Source organism: Loxodonta africana, chromosome 2 (genome assembly GCF_030014295.1).
Source record: "Loxodonta africana isolate mLoxAfr1 chromosome 2, mLoxAfr1.hap2, whole genome shotgun sequence".
Lineage (NCBI taxonomy): Eukaryota > Metazoa > Chordata > Mammalia > Proboscidea > Elephantidae > Loxodonta > Loxodonta africana.
In genome coordinates this window covers 206,193,580-206,212,786 of record NC_087343.1, presented here as the reverse complement: position 1 = coordinate 206,212,786, position 19,207 = coordinate 206,193,580, and the positions used below count along the sequence as shown (strand labels likewise).

Below are 19,207 nucleotides of genomic sequence, written 5' to 3'. Positions count from 1 at the left end.
TAATAAGATAACAGCTAAGTAGACTAACAATCCTACACATAAAAAAATAAAAAAACAAGAAACACATAAAGACTCAGCAAAAACCAAATCAAAAACAATGAAAAAGAGGGAAAGACAACATGTAAAGAAAAACTACTCAGCACAAAAAATTAATTGTGGAAAAAAACTGTCAACAACACACAAAAAAGAAATCAAAATGACAGCACTAAACTCATACCCATAAACCCATCACCATCGAGTCGATTCCGACTCACAGCAACCCTATACAACAGAATAGAACCATCCCATAGAGTTTCCAAGGAGTGCCTGGTGGATTCAAAGTGCCGATCTTTTGGTTAACAGCCATAGCACTTAACTGCTACACCACCAGCGTTTCCTCTAAACACATAAAAAAATAAAATAAAATAAAACACATACATATCAATAATTATGCTGAATGTAAATGGACTAAATGCACCAACAAAGAAACAGAGATGGTAGAATGGATTAAAAACATGATCCATCTATATGTTCTCCACAAGAGACAAACCTTAGGCTTAAAGACACAAACTAAAACTCAGAGGATAGAAAAAGAAAATATCAAGCAAACAACAATCAAAAAGGAGCAGGAGTGACAATATTAATTTCTGACAAAACAGACTATAAGTTAAATCCACCACAAAGGATGAGGAAGGACACTATATAATGATTATAGGAACAATATACTAGGAAGCTATAACCATATTAAATATTTATGCACCCAACAACACGGCTTCAAGATACATAAAACAATCTCTAGCAGCATTGAAAAGCGAGATAGACAGCTCCACAATAATAGTAGGAAGCTTCAACACACCACTTTTGGTGATGGACAGAACATCCAGAAAGAAGCTCAATAAAGATGCAGAAGATCTAAATGCTACAATCAAAACATTTGATCTCACAGGTATATACAGAACACTCCACCCAACAGCAGAGAAGTATACTTTCATTTCCAACACATATAAAACATTCTCTAGAATAGACCACCTATTAGACCGTACAGCAAACCTTAACAGAATCTAAAACATCAAAATGTTACAAAGCATCTTCCCTGACCATAAAGCCATAAAATTAGAAATCAATAACAGAAAAAGCAGGGAAAATAAATCAAACACATGGAAATGGAACACCTTGCTCAAAAACTACTGCATTATAGAAGACATTAAGTATGCAATAAAGAAATTCATAGAATCCAATGAGAATTAAAACACTTCCTATCAGAACATTTGGGACACAGCTAAAGCAGTCCTCAGAGGACCATTTATACCAATAAATGCATCCAACCAAAAATAAGAAAGTGCCAAAATCAAAGAATGATCCCTACAACATGAACAAATAGAAAGAGAGCAACAAAAGAATCCCTTAGGCACTAGAAGAAAGCAAATGATAAAAATTAGAGCAGAATTAAATGAAATAGAAAACAGAAAAACAATTGAAAGAGTTAACAAAACCCAAAGCGGGTTCTTTGAAAAAATTAACAAAATCAATAAACCATTAGCCATATTGACCAAAAGAAAACAGGAAAGGAAGCAAATAACAAAATAAGAAATGAGATGGGTGATAGTGCAACAAACCGAACTGAAATGAAAAGAATCATACCAGATTACTATGAAAAATTGTACTCTAATAAATTTGAAAGCCTAGAAGAAATGGATAAAATTCTAGAAAAACACTAAGCACCTGAACTAACACAAACAGAGATAGAATAACTAAATAAACCCATAACAAAAGAAGAAATTGAAAAAAGTAATTAAAAAACTACCAGCAACAACAAAAAAGCCCTGGCCCTAACATCTTTACTGTGGAATTCTAGCGAACTTTCAGGGAAGAGTTAAGAGCATTAATACTAAAGGTATTTCAGAGAATAGAAAAGGATGGAATTCTCCCAAACTCATTCTATGAAGCCAGCATAACCCTGATACCAAAACCAGGTAAAGACACCACAAAAAAAAAAAAAAAAAGAAAATTACAGACCAATATCCCTCATGAACTTGGATGCAAAATTCCTCAACAAAATTCTAACCAACATAATTCAACAATGTATCAATGTAATTTATGTTATGTAATCCATAACATAAATAAAACAAAAGACAAGAATCACATGATCTTATCAATTGATGCAAAAAAGGCATTTGACAAACTACAACACCCATTCATCATAAATGGTCTCAGCAAAATAGGAATAGAAGGGAAATTCCTCAACATAATAAAAGGCATTTATACAAAGCGAACAGCCAATATCATCCTAAATGGAGGGAGTCTGAAAGCATTACCCTTGAGAATGGGAAACAGACAAGAATGCCCTATATTACCACTCTTATTCAACATTCTGCTGGAGTTCCTCACCACAGCAGTTAGGCTAGAAAAAGAAATAAAGGGCATCCAAATGTAAGGAAGAAGTAAAAGTATCTCTGTTTGCAGATGACATGATCTAATACACAGAAAACTTAAAGAATCCTCAAGAAAACCACTGAAACAAATAGAAGAGCTCAGCAGAGTATCAGGGTACAAGATAAACATACAAAAATCAGTTGGATTCCTCTACACAAAGAAAGAATGTCAAAGAAGAAATCACTAAATCAATACCATTTACGATAGCCCCCAAGAATAAAAATTTTTAGGAATAAATCTAACCAGAGATGTAAAAGACCTATACAAAAAAAAAACAAAAACAAAAACTAAAAGACACTAATGCAAGAAACCAAAAGAGACCTAAGTAAGTGGAAAAACATACCTTGGCCATGAATAGGAAGACTTAACATTGTAAAACTGTCCATTCTACCCAAAGTGAACTATAGATACAATGCAATCCCTTTCCAAATTCCAATCACATTTTTTAGTTAGATGGAGAAACAAATCAACTTCATGTGGAAGGGAAAGAGGCCCTGGATAGTAAAGCATTACTGAAAAAGAAGAACAAAGTTGGAGGCCTCACACTACCTGATTTTAGAAGAGATTATACCACCACAGTAGTCAAAACAGCCTGATACTGGTACAACAATAGCTACATAGACCAGTGGGACAGAATTGAGAATCCAGACATAAATCCATGCACCTATGAGCAGCTGATATTTGACAAAGGCCCAAAGTCTGTTAAATGGGGAAAAGCCAGTCTCTTTAACAAATGGTGCTCGCATAACTGGATATCCAGGTGCAAAAAAAAAAAAATGAAACAAGGCCCATACCTCACACCATGTACAAAAACAAACTCAAAATGGATCAAAGACCTAAGTATAAAATCTAAAACAATAAAAGATCATGGGAGAAAAAAATAGGCACAATGGTAGGGGCCCTAATACATGGCATAAACACTATACAAAACATTACTAACAATGCACAAACAACAGAAGAGAACTTAGATAACCAAGCACCTAAAAGAACCCATTGCCATCGAGTCAATTCTGACTTACAGCCACCCTATACACAGAGTAGAACTGCCCCATAGTGTTTCCAAGGAGTGCCTGGTGGATTTGAACTGTTGATCTTTTGGTTAGCAGCCATAGCTATTAACCACTACGCCACCAGGGTTTCCAGAGAACTGAGAGCTCCTAAAAGTCAAACACTTATGCTCACCCAAAGACTTCACCAAAAGAGTAAAAAAGATTACCTACAGACTGGGAAAAGTTTTGGCTACAACAAATCCAATCAACATCTGATTTTTTTTTTTTTTTTGGATTACTGCCAACATTGTTGGGGTGAGATGTATCTCAGTGTAGTTTTGATTTGCATTTCTTTAATGGCTAATGATCATGAGCATTTCCTCATGTATCTGGTAGCCACCTGAATGTCTTCTTTGGTGAAGTGCCTGTTCATATCCTTTGCCCATTTCTTAAACGGTTATTGGTCTTTTTCTTGTTGAGTTTTTGCAATGTCATGTAGACTTTAGAGAACAAATCCAATCAACGTCTGAGCAACATCATAATAAATGGAGAAAAGATTGAAGTTGTCAAGGCTTTCATTTTACTTGGATCCACAATCAACAGCCATGGAAGTAGCAGTCAAGAAATCAAAAGATGTATTGCACTGGGCAAATCTGCTGCAAAGGACCTCTTTAAAGTGTTGAAAAACAAAGATGTCACCTTGAAGACTAAGGTGCACCTGACCCAAGCCATGGTATATTCAATTACATCATATGCATGTGAAAGCTGGACAATGAATAAGGAAGACCGAAGAAGAATTGACACCTTTGAATTGTGGTGTTGGCGAAGAATATTGAACATACCATGGACGGCCAAAGAAAAAACAAACGTGTCTTGGAAGAGGAAGACCCTCAAAAAGGTGGATTGACACAGTGGCTAACTTTGAGTCCGTTGTTGCAGCCACTGTGTCAATCAATCTCATTGAGGGTCTTCCCCTTTTACACTAACCCTCTACTTTACCAAGCATGATATCCTTCTCCAGACAATGTTCCTTCCTGATAACGTGTCCAAAGTATGCGAGATGAAGTCCCACCATTCTTGCTTCCAAAGAGTGCTCTGGCTGTAATGCTTGCAAGACAGCCTTATTCATTCTTCTGGCAGTCCACGGTATAGTCAATACTCTTCACCAACACCATAATTCAAAGGAAACAATTCTTTCATCTTCCTTATTCATCGTCCAGCTTTCACATGCATATGAAGCAACTGAAAATACCATGGCTTGGACCAGGCACATCTTACTCCTCAAAGTGATACCTTTGCTTTTTAACATTTTAAAAAGGCCTTTGACAGCAGATTTGACAGATGCAATACATTGTTTGATTTTTTCACCGATGCTTTCATGGGTAGTGATTATAAAAATAGATCTAAGTAAAATAAAATCCTTGACAAAGTCAGTCTTTTTTCTCCCTTTATCATGATATTTCTTATTGGTCCAGTTGTGAGCATTTTAGTTTTATGTTCAGGTGAAATCCATACCGAAAGCTGTGGTCTTTGATTTTTTTCAGTAAGTGCTTCAAGTCCTCTTTGCTTTCAGCAAGCAAGGTTGTGTCATCTGCATGATGCAGATTGTCAGTGAGCCTTCCTCCAATTCTGATGCCCCATTCTTCTTCAGATAGCCAAGCTTCTTGGATTATTTGTTCAGCATACACATTGAATAAAAATTAGGTATGGTGAAAGGAAACAATCCTGAAGCACACCTTTTCTGACTTTAAACCACTCAGTATCCTCTTCTTCTTTCCAAGCAACTGTCTCTTGGTCTATGTACAGTTTCCTCAAGAGCACAATTAAGTGTTCTGAAATTCCCATTCTTCACAATGTTATCCATAATTTGTTATGATCCACACAGTTGAATGTCTTTGAGTAGTCAATGAAACAGAGGTAAACATCCTTCTGGTATTCTCTGCTTTCAGCCAGGATCCATCTGACATCAGCAATGATATTCCTGGTTCCACATTCTCTTCAGAATCCGACCTGAATTTCTGCAGTTCCCTGTTGATAGACTGCTGCAGCTGCTTTTGAATGATCTTCAGCAAAATTTTACTTGCATGTGATATTAATGATACTGTTCTATAATTTCCTCATTTGGTTGGATCATCTTTCTTGGGAATAGGCACAAATATGGATCTCTTCCAGTAAGTTGGCCAGGAAGCTGTCTTCCATATTTCTTGGCACAGACAAGTGAGTACTTCCAGCACTGCGTTCATTTGTTGAAACATCTCAACTGATACTCTGTCAATTCCTGGAGCCTTGTTTTTCGCCAATGCTTTCAGTACAGCTTGGACTTCCTCCTTCAGCACCATCAGTTCCTGATCATATGTTGCCTTCTGAAACGGTTGAACATCTACCAGTTAATTTTGGTATAGTTACTCTGTGTATTCCTTCCATCTTCTTTTGATGCTTCCTGTGTCGTTAATATTTTTCCCATTGAATCCTTCGCTATTGCAACTCGAGGCTTGAATTTTTTCTTCAGTTCTTTTAGCTTGAGAAATGCTGAGCATGTTCCTCCCTTTTGGGTTTCTATCTCCAGCTTTTTGCACATGTCATTATAACACCTTACTTTGTCTTCTCGAGCTGCCCTTTGAAATTTTTTTTCAGTTCTTTTACTTCATCATTTCTTCCTTTTGCTTTAGCTGCTAGACATTCGAGAACAAGTTTCAGAGTCTCCTCTGACATCCATCTTGGTCTTTTCTTTCCTGTTTTTTCAATGACCTCTGGCCTTCTTCATGTATGATGTCCTTGATATCAGTCAACAACTCATCTGGTCTTCAGTCACTAGTGTTCAATGAGTCAAATCTGTTCTTGAGGTGGTCTCTAAATTCAGATAGGATATACTCAAGGTCTTATTTTGACTGTAGTGGACTTGCTCTGATTTTCTTCCATTTCAGCTTGAACTTGCATTTAAGTAATTGATGGTCTGTTCCACAGTCATCCCCTGGCCTTGTTGTGGCTGATGATATTGAGCTTTTCCATCATGTCTTTCCACAGATATCATCAATTTGAATCCCATGTATTCCATCTGGCAAGGTCCACGTATATAGTTGTTATTTATGTTGTTGAAAAAGGTATTTGCATGAAGAAGTTGTTTGTCCTGAAAAATTCTACACTGCAATCTCCGGCATCGTTCCTATCACCAAGGTCATATTTTCCAACTACCAATCCTTCTCTGTTTCCAACTTTGGCATTCCAATCACCAGTAATTATCAACGCATCCTGACTGCATGTTCCATCAATTTCAGACTGCAGAAGCTGACAAAAATCTTCAGTTTCTTCATCTTCGGCCTTACTGGTTGGTGAGTAATTTGCATAATAGTCATATTGACTGGTCTTTTTTTGTAGGCGTATGGATATTACCCTATCGCTGACAGCATTGTACTTCAGGATAGATCTTGAAAAGTTCTTTTTGACAATGAATGCAACACCATTCCTCTTTAAGTTGTCATTCCCCTTCAACATTGTAATTTTACCCTCTGTGGGCTTAGGTACATTTCCAAATTTCTCATTGGAATGACATAAGATATTGACCAGGGGAAAGTTAATGTTAGGTGAGTAGAGTTACACACATGAATTTTTGTCTAGAATGTGGGCAATGAGTTATAACATTCTAGTTTATGCTGTAGTATAACAACAATGATTTAAGAAATCTCTGTCATAAAACCACAATAGCGGACTTCTGGATCATGCTTGGAATTTGTCCCCCCTCCAAGTTGAAGGCTGATGGTGCTCCCTCCATTGCCAGGTATCAGCAATCTATGGAAGATGAAAAGGGCATGGAATTTCACTCACTGGTTCTTAAATCTTGCCATAGGTTACACATGTCACTTGCAGTAATCATTCACAGTCCACACCTAACTTCAAAAAGAATGGAAGGGCAATCTGAACTTGAGCCCAGAAGGATAAAGATCAGATGATAAACCCATGTCTGTCATCATGTAGTTCACCTTTCTAGGCCCAACTCCTCTCCAAAGGGGATAGCCAAATACCCCATCCAGTCATGGCATAAGCTCAAAGCCCAGGACCTTTTGGTGATAAGTAGTCACCAGTAATGTCTACATTGTCATCTTTTATCTGATGACCTGTGAACTGTTAAGTCATCCAATTATCCAGCATGTCTTGCTGGAACAGGGACAGGATAACAGAAATAAACACTGGTGTTAGGAAAGAAAGAATGAGATATCCACAGGAATCACAGGTCCCCAAAAATTCTGGAACTCCATTAGGCAGACATTTAAATGTCCACTATATTTTGGGTGAGGAATAGTTACTGATAAGGCCACTTTTCTGCTTCCTTGGAATAACTTCCTCATCCATTGTTTTTTAGCATTCCCCCTGAGATACTCTTTCTGAGGTATTCTTCTTTTTTTTTTAAGATCCATATTGCCTTATTTGCTATGATAATTGCAGAATATACTTGTATGGTTGCTAAAGAGTTTTTTCAACTAAGTTTCTATCCACAGTGGCTGGAGTCTGTGATAGATAGACTATCATTTAGCAAATATTCACTGCCTTCCCTTGATCATATGAGGAGCACAATTTTTCACTCCATCACACATTGATCTAGTGATGTAATAAACTTTGCTCAATAACATGTGGCTGAAAGTGTCTGTATACCACTTCCAAGCCTAGAATTTCACAGATACCATATTTTCACGTTCCTCTATTGCTTCTTCCGTCATCATGAGAAGAAAATTTCTGTGGTAGGTTGTCGCTTTCAAAAACTTATGTAAGTTTTCTGAGCCTAATTTCCTCATCTACAAATCAGTTATCAGGAGAGATACCACTAGCTATTTCAAAAAGAAAACAGAATTCAGATAAGTACTTTTATAGGAGATGAAGGATACAAGGAGCCAAACAAGGGAAGCCGAATCAACCTGAGACTCCCATCAGTAGGAGGCTTCCAACACCTTGGAAACTGTCAGACAGTGAGACAAGATGGTTTCCTGGACCCCATGGGTGGGGTCCTCATACAGAATCTAGAACCAAGTTGAAGACCACAGGCAAGACTTGGAACAATGAAGAGAATGGCTATCTTATTGGAAGTGAAATCATGGAGAGCCACAGTTACTTCCAGGATCTATAGTTGAAGCAGGGAAAGAGAGAGGGAGAAATTTGCTGACTTCTGTCCTACAGCCTTTCCAATCCTCTGATGTATCTCGCTTTGTGATTTCCTACAGGAAATCAGCTGGTAAAGGATATTGGGAAATGTAGTTCTCCTTGCTATACAGCAGAATAGAGGCAGTAACAGTATCTGAAAACGAACAAAGGAGCATTACTAAACATGCTAGCTAATAAGAAAAAACAAACCTGTTGAGTTGAATCCAACTCATAGCAATCCTATAGAAGAGTAGAACTACCCCATAGGATTTTCAAGGAGCAGCTGATGGATTTGAACTGCCAACCTTTTGATTAGCAGCCAATCTCTTAACCACTGCACCAGTAGAACTCCTGGCTAATAACAGCACCTGTATTATATGGTGTGTGTTTGTAAGCATATTCATATTAGTGATGTTTTTGTCTTAAAATCTACTTTGTTTAATATTTTTATAGCTAAGCCAGTTTCCTTTTAATTAGTATTTGTCTGATGTACCTCTTCCACCTTTTAAATTTCATATATTCTATGTCTTTATAATTAAATATGCCTCCTTAAAATTTTACTCAAGTAAAATTTTGCTAAAGATAATTCAAACCAGTTGCAACAGTTCATTGAGAGGAAATTGCCAGAAATTCAAGCCAATTCAGAAAAGGATGTGGAAACTAAGGGACCACAACTGCCACAGCCTCCACCAGACTGAGTCTAGCACAACTAGATGGCGCCTGGCTACCACCACTGACTTCTTTGACAGGGATCACAATAGAGGGTCCTGGACAGAAAAAAAAAAAAAAAAACAGAGCTAGAGAAAAATGTAGAACAAAACTCCAACTCACAAAAAAAGACCAGACTTACAGGTCTGACAGAGAGTGAAGAAACCCCAAGAGTATGGCCCCTGGACATCCTTTTAACTCAGTATTGAATTCACTCCTGAGATTCACCCTTCAGCCAAAGATTAGACAGGCCCATAAAACAAAACAAGACTAAACTGGCACAGCAATCCAGGGGCAAGGACAAGAAGGCAGGAGAGGACAGGAAAGCTGATAAGGGGGAACTCAAGTTTGAGAAGGGGAGAGTGTTGACATGCTGTGGGTTTGGCAACCAATGTCACAAAACGATATGTGTATTAATTGCTTCATCTAAAGCACAATAAAAAAAAGAAATCAAAATATACACCTGACTACATTTGGGAATTATTATTAGTTCCATCTTTATTATCACATGACACCAAAGACTTTTGCATTGTTTACTATAATTACAACATTTGTTATACACGGTCAGGAACAGTATCGAGAACTTTTCATACATTGGTCATTTCATCTCCATATTAACCCCATGAAGTAGGTGTTGTTATCACATCCAGAGTCCTGTGGACAGTTACGGGTAGGAATGTAAACCTAGGTTGAATCTCTTAACCACTGTTACATTAATTTCAGTTCTACTTCTGGTGTCAGCGCTTCCATGTTTGTATATCAATTGATTAAATGTAAAGAAAAACATTAGAGAGTCAAAACTGAGTATTGGGAAAGATTGAAAATATAAACCCAGAGAGGTAAAATTTGAATACGGGATAACATACCCAATGGAAGGAATTGAAGGCATAATGGAACCAGGGTATAATAATCAAGAAAGATCTGGGACACTAGAATGGCACACCAAAGAGTAAGAAAAACTAACTCTTTAGATGACCTATATGAGCACTACTCATAAGTGGCAAGTTTCATCACTTGTCTTGTGAGAGGAGATATGATGTACTGGAGCCATATACCATTGTATTTCTGTATGACTTGGTTTCTGTTCCACTGGGTGGACAACTGTGTGTAATGACTCTGATCTACAAGAAATATGTGCTTTGTGTACTATGCTTTGGGTACACACACATATGTTCCCCTTCTTTTATTTTTTTTAAAGTATGGTTAAACAAATATTTTTTTAAATCCCTGATTTAAGAAAAAATGACACTGAAGGAGGCATATCATTGTTGATGTCTGGTGGATTTTGGCTGAAGCACAGAATACCGGAAAGATGTTTACCAGTGTTTTATTGGCTATTCAAAGGCATTCAACTATGTGGAGCATAATAAATTTTGGATAACATTGCAAAGAATGGGAATTCCAGAACACTTAATTGTGCTCATGTGGACCCTGTACATAGACCAAGAGGCAGTAATTCAAACACAAGTGAATACTGCTTAGTTTGAAATCAGAAAAGGTGTGTGTCAGGATTTTATCCTTTCACCATATTTATTCAATCTGTATGCTGAGCAAATAACCTGAGAAGATGGACTATATGAAGAAGAACACTGCATCAGGATTAGAGGAAAACTCATTAACAACCTGTAATATGAAGACGTCACAACCTTGTTGTTGAAAGTGAAGATGACCTGAAGCAGTTACTGATGAAGATCAAAGACTACATACAGCCTTCTGTATGTTTTACACCTCAAAATAAAGAAAACAAAAATCTTCACACTGGACAAATAAGCAACATCATGATAAACAAGGAAAAGGTTGAAGCTGTCAAGGATTTCATTTTACTTGGATCTACAATCAACCACAATGGAAGCAGCAGTCAAAAAATTGAAGGAGGTATTGCATGCAGCAAATCTGCTGCAAAAGACCTCTTTAAAGTGTTAAAAAGCAAAGACGTCACTTTGAGGACTGTATTTTCAGTTAACTCTTATGCATGTGAAAGATGGACAATGAGTCAGGAAATTGAAGAACTGTTGCCTTTGAATCATGGCATTGGTGGAGAATATTGAATATAACATGGACTGCCAAAAAAAAGATCAAATCTGCCTTAGTAGAAGTACAACCAGAATGCTTCTTAGAAGAGAAAATTGCAAGACTTCACCTCACGTACTTTGGACACGTTATAAGGAGAGATCAGTCACTGGAGAAGGACATCATGCTTGGTAAAGTAGAGGGTTAGCAAAAACAAGGAAGACCTTCAAAAAGATGGATTGACACGCTGGCTGCAACAATGGGCTCAAACATAGCAACCATTGTGAGGATGGGCCAGACGGGGCAGTGTTTCATTCTGATGTAGATAGGGTCTCTTTGAGCAGGAACCCACATGAAGGAACTTAACAACAACAACTTAAAATATTAAAAGAAAGGTTTTCTCCAGTCCAGAGTTTTTGTTTGGAACATTTAGTCTATTTACATTTGCTGAAAAAACTCCTGTATTTAGTGTTTTTTATTTCAAATTTTAAAAAATCTTTATTTTATTTAGTCCCCAGGTCCACTTCATCTCATTCTTGTCTTCTTTGGATTGATTATTTTTTTGTATTTCATGATTTCTTTGTATCATGTAAGACAATATGCACTTTCCTTCTTTATGTTTTAGTGATGATCTGAGAAATTGTACCATACTTTTATCAAAAACTAATTTTATTACAACTTCACCGTCTACTCACGCAATAAAAAGATATTCTATATCATCCTCACAGCTATTGCTGTCTAACAAACCACCACAAAACTTAGTGGTTTAGAACAATGAGTTATTATCTCCCCAGGATTCTGGCTTGGTTGGGGTGAGTGGGTTGGTTCTCCACTGGGAAGTCTCTCTTGAAACTGCGATCAGATACTGGCTGGAGTCACCTGAAATTCTACTGGGCTGGGTGTCCAAGAAGGCTGCTTCACTCTAGTGCCTCAGTGCTGCTCCATGGGACCTATCTCTCCAGCAGAGGAGTCTGGACTTTTTATGTGACATACAAATTCTTGGTTAAGTTCAAGGCCACTCTACTCAGTGCCTTTAATTGAGAAAGGGAATTTTCTGCAGAGTTCCTGGACCTGCTGGAGGAGGGGGTGGTTGGTTTCTAGTTAACTCTGACAGGAGTTTGTAGTCCTTTACATTCCCTGCTTTATACAGAATTCTTCTGAATCCTCATCTTTAGAGGGCCTTGTAGTTAATCTCTTGTTCTCCATGACACACAGAGCTATGAAAGCTGATACAGCATTTTTTTTTTTTATTTTGACTAATATTCTGGAAAAGAAGCTATTTCCTTCTGCCTTATTTTTCTAAGTTACTGTTTTCATTTGTGTGTGTGCGTGTGTATGGATCTGCAGTGTATAAATTCAACTAGCTCTGTGTGTTGGTTATGACACCTAGTCTGCCACACTTCCAGGTATTGAAATCTATCTCACATTACCAATTTAAATTTAATCTTGACTATTCCTTTTTTTTTTTTAATTTTAGGAATGCTATTTTTATAGACAGAATAGCTGTGTCTCAAAGAAGCTAACTTACCCAAGGTATATGTTTTTAGGTGACTGATCCCAGACAGTAATCCCTGGCCTTTTCACAGCAAAATCTGAGTAATTTTTCCTCAACCACATTGTTTTTTGAGTTTTTACTTCTAGAACATCTTAAAACTGTAATCAAAGCCAAAGTGGTAAGACATCTCCATGATGTAAAATACTTCTAAACAGATGATAGTATTATTTTACAGAACAATGGTTCCAGATTACATGAGGTAGGGAAAGAGAATTATAATCTCTATTATTCAAATGTAGTTGATACCTTTATTATGAGTTTTAGGTAACAAATATGTTCATCTAAGTGGTATTCCAGTATATATATATATGTATATATATGGAAACCCTGGTAGCATAGTGGTTTTTTGGATTTATATATATATATATATATATATATATATATAGCTCCACAAAACATAGCAATTTAAAAAAACAATTATTTATTTTGCAAATGGTCTGCAATTTCAAAAGGTTTCATCAGGGACCTCTAATCTCTGCTCCATGCATCATCAGCAGAAGTGGCTCAACTGGGAGCTGGAAGATACACTTTCATGACGTGCCACTCATGACTGAAAAAAATCAGTTTTGTTTTTCGACTGGATGTTCAGCTGGTGATGTGCACTAGGAGCCTCAGTTTCTCTTTTTGTCACAGCATGGGAATTATATAATTTCACTAATACAATTATTCTACTCTTTTATTTTTAATAGGGAATGGGGCAGCAAACCATCACTGGTCCCTAGCAATTCTGAAATCCTGGTAGAAATAGTCGCCAGTTCTTTAATTAAGATTCAGTGTGATTCTCTGGGAATTGCTCTCCATGAGGGTTGCCTCTGCTTTCTAAGTCACCCTTGCTCTACCATAAAAAAAAAGTGAGTAGTCATCTCAGTCAGTTTACTCCTTAGACCAAACTAGTGATACTTCTGCCAGAAAAACTTGCTTGCAGACACTGTAAGTTTTCCATGAATCTTACAGGGATTTACTCCATTAGACAAAAGTCACAATTACCAACTTTTGTAAGCCCTTTACAACCTTGGGTTCCATGTGACACTACTGCACTACAGTGCCCTAAAAACATTTTAGAAGTTCTATTTATTTTTGACTAAAGAGAATCTTGAAGACTTTCAGGAATCATAGAAGGTCTTTTGTCTATCTGAATGTTTATTCAATGTCTTAAATGGTTCTGAAGTCTTAACAAATGATTCTAGAGTCACAACTTGTACGGGATCTTTGGCCTGAGGCCCTTTCTTAATTTGATACTTTGCCGAAACAATTTTATTTTTTACTCCAATGTGTATTGGCTCCTTTATATACATTTTTTTCTTTAGCTCAATTCTCTACTCTTACACTTTAACATAGGTCATGAAAAGTTAATTTGCATTTTTAATATTTTGTCTGGAAGTTTCCTTAGCTATGTCTATGCATTTTTAAATCATATGTAGGTTCAGCAAATTTTCCCACAACAAAATTTTGCAAATATTTTCTTATGTATTTTATGTTTGATGTTCACATTGGTTCTTTATTTCACTGGAAAGCTATTTCAACTTAGGGTCTACATTGATTTTTTTTCAAAACTATTATGCATCTATTCAATACTGCATCCCCATCAAAATTAATGATTTCCATCATTTATCAAAAAATACAAATTATATTGTTGTTCTATAGTAAACCACGTATCATGTGCTATTCAGTAACTCAACCACTCATACTTATTGCCATGGCCCTAATTTCAAAGCAAAAACACCTCTGCAAATCATGACAGCAGGACAAATATAATTTTTAATTAATTTACCAAATATAAAAATAACCATATAGAAACTTTGTAGCCAGATTGGCAAAGGGCAAAATAACTTGATAAAGCACAAAAGAAAAATTTAAGTGGGATGAATAAAATTTAAAAAAACAATATTTTGGAACTTTTTAACTTTTACCTAGTTAATATGCTGCCATTTTGGCAAATTATCTCAGTACCAATATCACATAAAATGTTTTTCCAACTACCTTTTCAATGCCCCTTGACTTCTTTATCCCTCGCACTGTATATAAGGGGGTTCAAGACAGGAATGAAAATGGTATAAAAAGCTGAGACCACCTTACCACGGCCAACTGAAGGGTAAAATTTGGGCCTCATGTAAATGAACATGAGGGTGCCACAGAGAGTCCCACAACTGCCAGGTGAGAGGAGCAGGTCGTAAAGACTTTCTTCTGGGCTGCAGCTGAATGCAGGCAGAGCACTGCTGCCAGGATAAGGTTGTATGAGGCCAAAATGAGAGACAAAGGGATCAAGAGCATCAGAATGCAGTACACATACATGAAAAACTCAAAAATCATGGTGTCAACACAAGCAAGGCATACCAGAGATGGAGCCTCACAAAAGAAGTGATTGATTTCCCGTGAATGACAGTAAGGGAAGCTCAAAGTGGCACCAGCTTGCATGAGCCTATCGACCCTTCCCAGGAGCCAGGAACCTGCCGTCAAGAGCAAGCAGAGCCTCTGACTCATGAAAATGGGGTAGCACAGTGGGTGACATATGGCCACATAGCGATCATAGGACATGGCCTCTAAGAGGAAGCATGCACCCCCTCCCAGAGTGAGAAACAGGAAGATCTGGGCTCCAAAGCCAGTGGGAGAGACAGACCTAGTGCCTGTCAGGTAGTTTGCCGCCATTTTGGGAACAATGGTGGAGACCAGCAGCATGCCCATGTGGGAAAGTTACTAAGCAGGAAGTACATGGGCGTGTGGAGTTGAGGGTCCACATGGATGAGGATGATCATAAGGCCATTGCCCATCAGTGAGGTGATGAAGATCATGAGCACCACAGCAAAGAGGAACAGGTGGATCTGTGTGTCACTAAAGAGCCTTAGAAGAATGAAGTTTATCCCTGTGGAGTCATTTGCATTCTCCATGGCTCTACCAGTGTCTGAAAGATGTAAGAAAGATGAGGAAATGAGATTTGCTTAAAAGGAAGCTTGGACATATTCTTTAAAAAAACTTGGTTACATGACTTAGGAAATCTCAGACTTGGAGGGCTAATTATGACTTTAATCTTTCACTTACAAATTTTTGCCATAACCAAAACCAAAAACCCACTGCTGATTCCAACTCATAGCGACCCTATATAGCATCTTGTAATTCATCTCTCCTGTTATTACACACACTATTTTTGGTTCACACTAAATTGGATAACATGCATATACAGTAGTATCCATTACACCTCTATTATCTTGTAATAATTTGTGATATGCCATACATAATTTACCCATGGTATTAAGAAATACTACTTACGCAATCCCAGTTCTTCACACATTCGGAGATTCAGGTTTATTCACTTTAGTCCATATTGAGATGCTGTTTCTCATGATTATTACTTTTGCGTGTGTTTCAGATATTTTCTTAATGTTTTCTCACATGATTTTCTTCAATATCGAGACAAATTAAAATTTCAAAAGTTACAAAAAAAGGTACAACTAATAAAACTAAGTTTGTTGGGGGAGAAAAAAGAAGTTAAGATTTTCTGTTCCATACTTACATGCAGCCTGTGCTCCAAACGCACTAGACTTTCAGCCACCACAGATACTACTGCAACTGTCACCATATAATTCATATCATCAGGACGCGTATTCCAGATTACAGTGTCTATTTCTCATTAAGTTTTGAACCCTCTGAACATTTAGTCTTTGTATGTGTTATGCCCTCAAACAATGCTGCTGAATTTAATTGAATATATTCATTGGAACAAAAAGTTAATAATTTTACAGATGAACATAAATAATTTTTATTACATGCAGATTTTCACATCGGTTTGTTCATCAATAATCTTGTATTTTAAAAGTAGAAGACAAAAAAGTAACCCACTAATTATGAATTATCCAAATGATCTTGTTCTCACAAAATGAGCCTGAGGTCCAGCATCCTACAAGTAAAATATACTCATTTACTTTCAACAATGTCTCCTCTGTTAACTAAAACCTATAGTTTCTGTTTCTATTACATTTAAGTATTTTTTGGTAGTAGAAATGGATGCATATGCAAATGACTTTACCTATTATACTTAGGCGAGCTGTGTCTGGCTTATAAATTCAAATTGCGATCATTTCAGGATTACCAAGGGTGTTATGTTTGGGCTTCATTCATAATCCATGGTGTAGCAAATCTTTTTTATTTTTATTTTTTGGTTTATTAATTGGAAAACAGTGCAAATTTTGTGAATGGTCTTCATACCTTTAATATATTACAATTTTTTGGTGCCTACTATATACCACGGAAACCCTGGTGGCATAGTGGTTAAGTGCTACAGCTGCTAACCAAAGGGTCAGTAGTTCGAATCCACCAGGCACTCCTTGGAAACTCTATGGGGCAGTTCTACTCTGTCCTATAGGGTCGCTATGAGTCGGAATTGACTTGACGGCACTGGGTTTGGTTTTTTTGGTTTAGTATGTACCACCAGTGACCTTCACATCTTTAAAATATGTAGATGCTCCATTTTTCAAAATTAATGTGAACATGCTATGAAAATAAGCATATCACTCTGTCATGCTTTATTCACTCAAATATATACATTTTGATTGAAATATATATTCATTTTAATTTATTGATAATTACTGCCACATTTTATTATATCATATATATGCAGTTAATATATATATATATACACATATATATGTATAACCAAAAAGCAAAAACAAACCCATTGCTATCTAGTCATCTGCAACTCATAACAACTCATAATGATCCTATTGGACAGTGTAGAATTGCCCCATACGGTTTCCAGGTAGTGGCTGATGGGTTTCAACTGCTGACCTTTTGTTTAGCAGCCAAGACCTTAACTACTGTGCCACCATGGCTTTTATATACATACATATATATATATATATAATATATTTATTTAAGAATATTTAGGTTCTTTCCAAACTTTTGTAAATCTTACAAATATCCTTGTGCATGTGGCAATAGTTTCTCAAGTAAATATCTTACTAGAATATTTTGGGTTTAAGATAATTGCCCCTCCAACATTTACATTCCAGTCAACTGTCTATTTGTTTAACAATTTCTCCACATGTGGAATTGTTAGCTGTGATAATGATACCAATCATATAAGCATGAAAATAAATTTAAATTACATGTCACTTAAATTACACATCAGAAAATATTTTGAACCATTCATTGCATTCTTGGATTTCTTCTGCAGACTTTCTGTGAATATCTCTTAATCATGGTTTCTATTAGATCACTTGAAGTTTTCTTAACAATTAACCAATTTTCCATGTATTTTATAATTTATATATTTTTATATCTTGTTATTTGTATGCATTGTGAATATCTTCTCCCACGTATTTGCTATATTTAACTTTTTCAGTTTGCTTTAAGTGAAAGTTTACAGTTCAAGTTAGTCTCTCATAGAAAAATTTATACACACATTGTTATGTGACCCTGGTTTCTCTCCTTGTAATGTGACAGCACAGTCCTCCTTTCCAACTGGGATTTTCTGTGTGTATTCAACCATCTCTTGTCTCTTTCTGCCTTCAAGTCTCACCTCCAGATGGGAGCTGCCCATTTAGTCTCATGTATCTAATTGAGCTAATAAGCACACTCTTCACAAGTATCATTTTATGTCTTATAGTCCAGTCTAATCTTTGTCTGAAGAGTTGGTTTCAGGACTGGTTTCACGTTTGGGCTGACAGAGAGTCTGGGGACCATGTCTTCTAGGGCCCCTTCACAGTCTCAGTCAGACCATTAGGTCTGGTCTTTTTACCAAAATTTGAGTTCTGCACCCCATTTTTCTCTTGCTCCATCAGGGGCTCTCTGTTGTGTTCCCTGTCAGGGTGGTCACTGGTGGTAGCCAGGCACCATCTAGTCCCCAGAACCCTGCCCCTGCTACTCTCTCCCTTGAAGTGCTTGGTTGTATTCAGAAAACTTCTTTGCTTTTGTTTTAGTCCAGTTGTACTGACTTTCCCTATATTGTGTGTTGTCCTTCCCTTCACCTAAGATAATACTTGTCTAGTATCTAGCTGGAAACCCTGGTGGCATCGTGGTTAAGTGCTACAGCTGCTAACCAAGAGGTCAGCAGTAAAAATCCACCCAGGTGCTCCTCAGAATCTCTATGGGACAGCTCTACTCTGTCCTATAGGGTAGCTATGAGTCAGAATCAACTAGAAGGCAACAGGATTAGTTTCGATTTTTTATCTAGTTAATGAATACCCGTCTCCCTCCCTCCCCATCCTCATAACCATCAAAGAATGTTTTATTCTATGTTTAAACCTTTTATTGAATTCTTATAATAGTGGTCTCATACAATAATTGTGACTAATTTCAGTCAGCATAATGCCTTTCAGATTCATCCATGTTATGAGATGTTTTGTGGATTTATCGTTGTTCTTTATCATTGCACAGTATTCCACTGTGCTGCGAATATACCATAATTTGT

General features: G+C 36.9%; 1 pseudogene; it reads right to left on the bottom strand.

The window, feature by feature from the left end:
- Positions 1 to 14,603: 14,603 nt before the first annotated feature.
- LOC111751791 (olfactory receptor 2T33-like) lies at positions 14,604 to 16,000 on the bottom strand (annotated as a pseudogene).
- Positions 16,001 to 19,207: the final 3,207 nt, after the last annotated feature.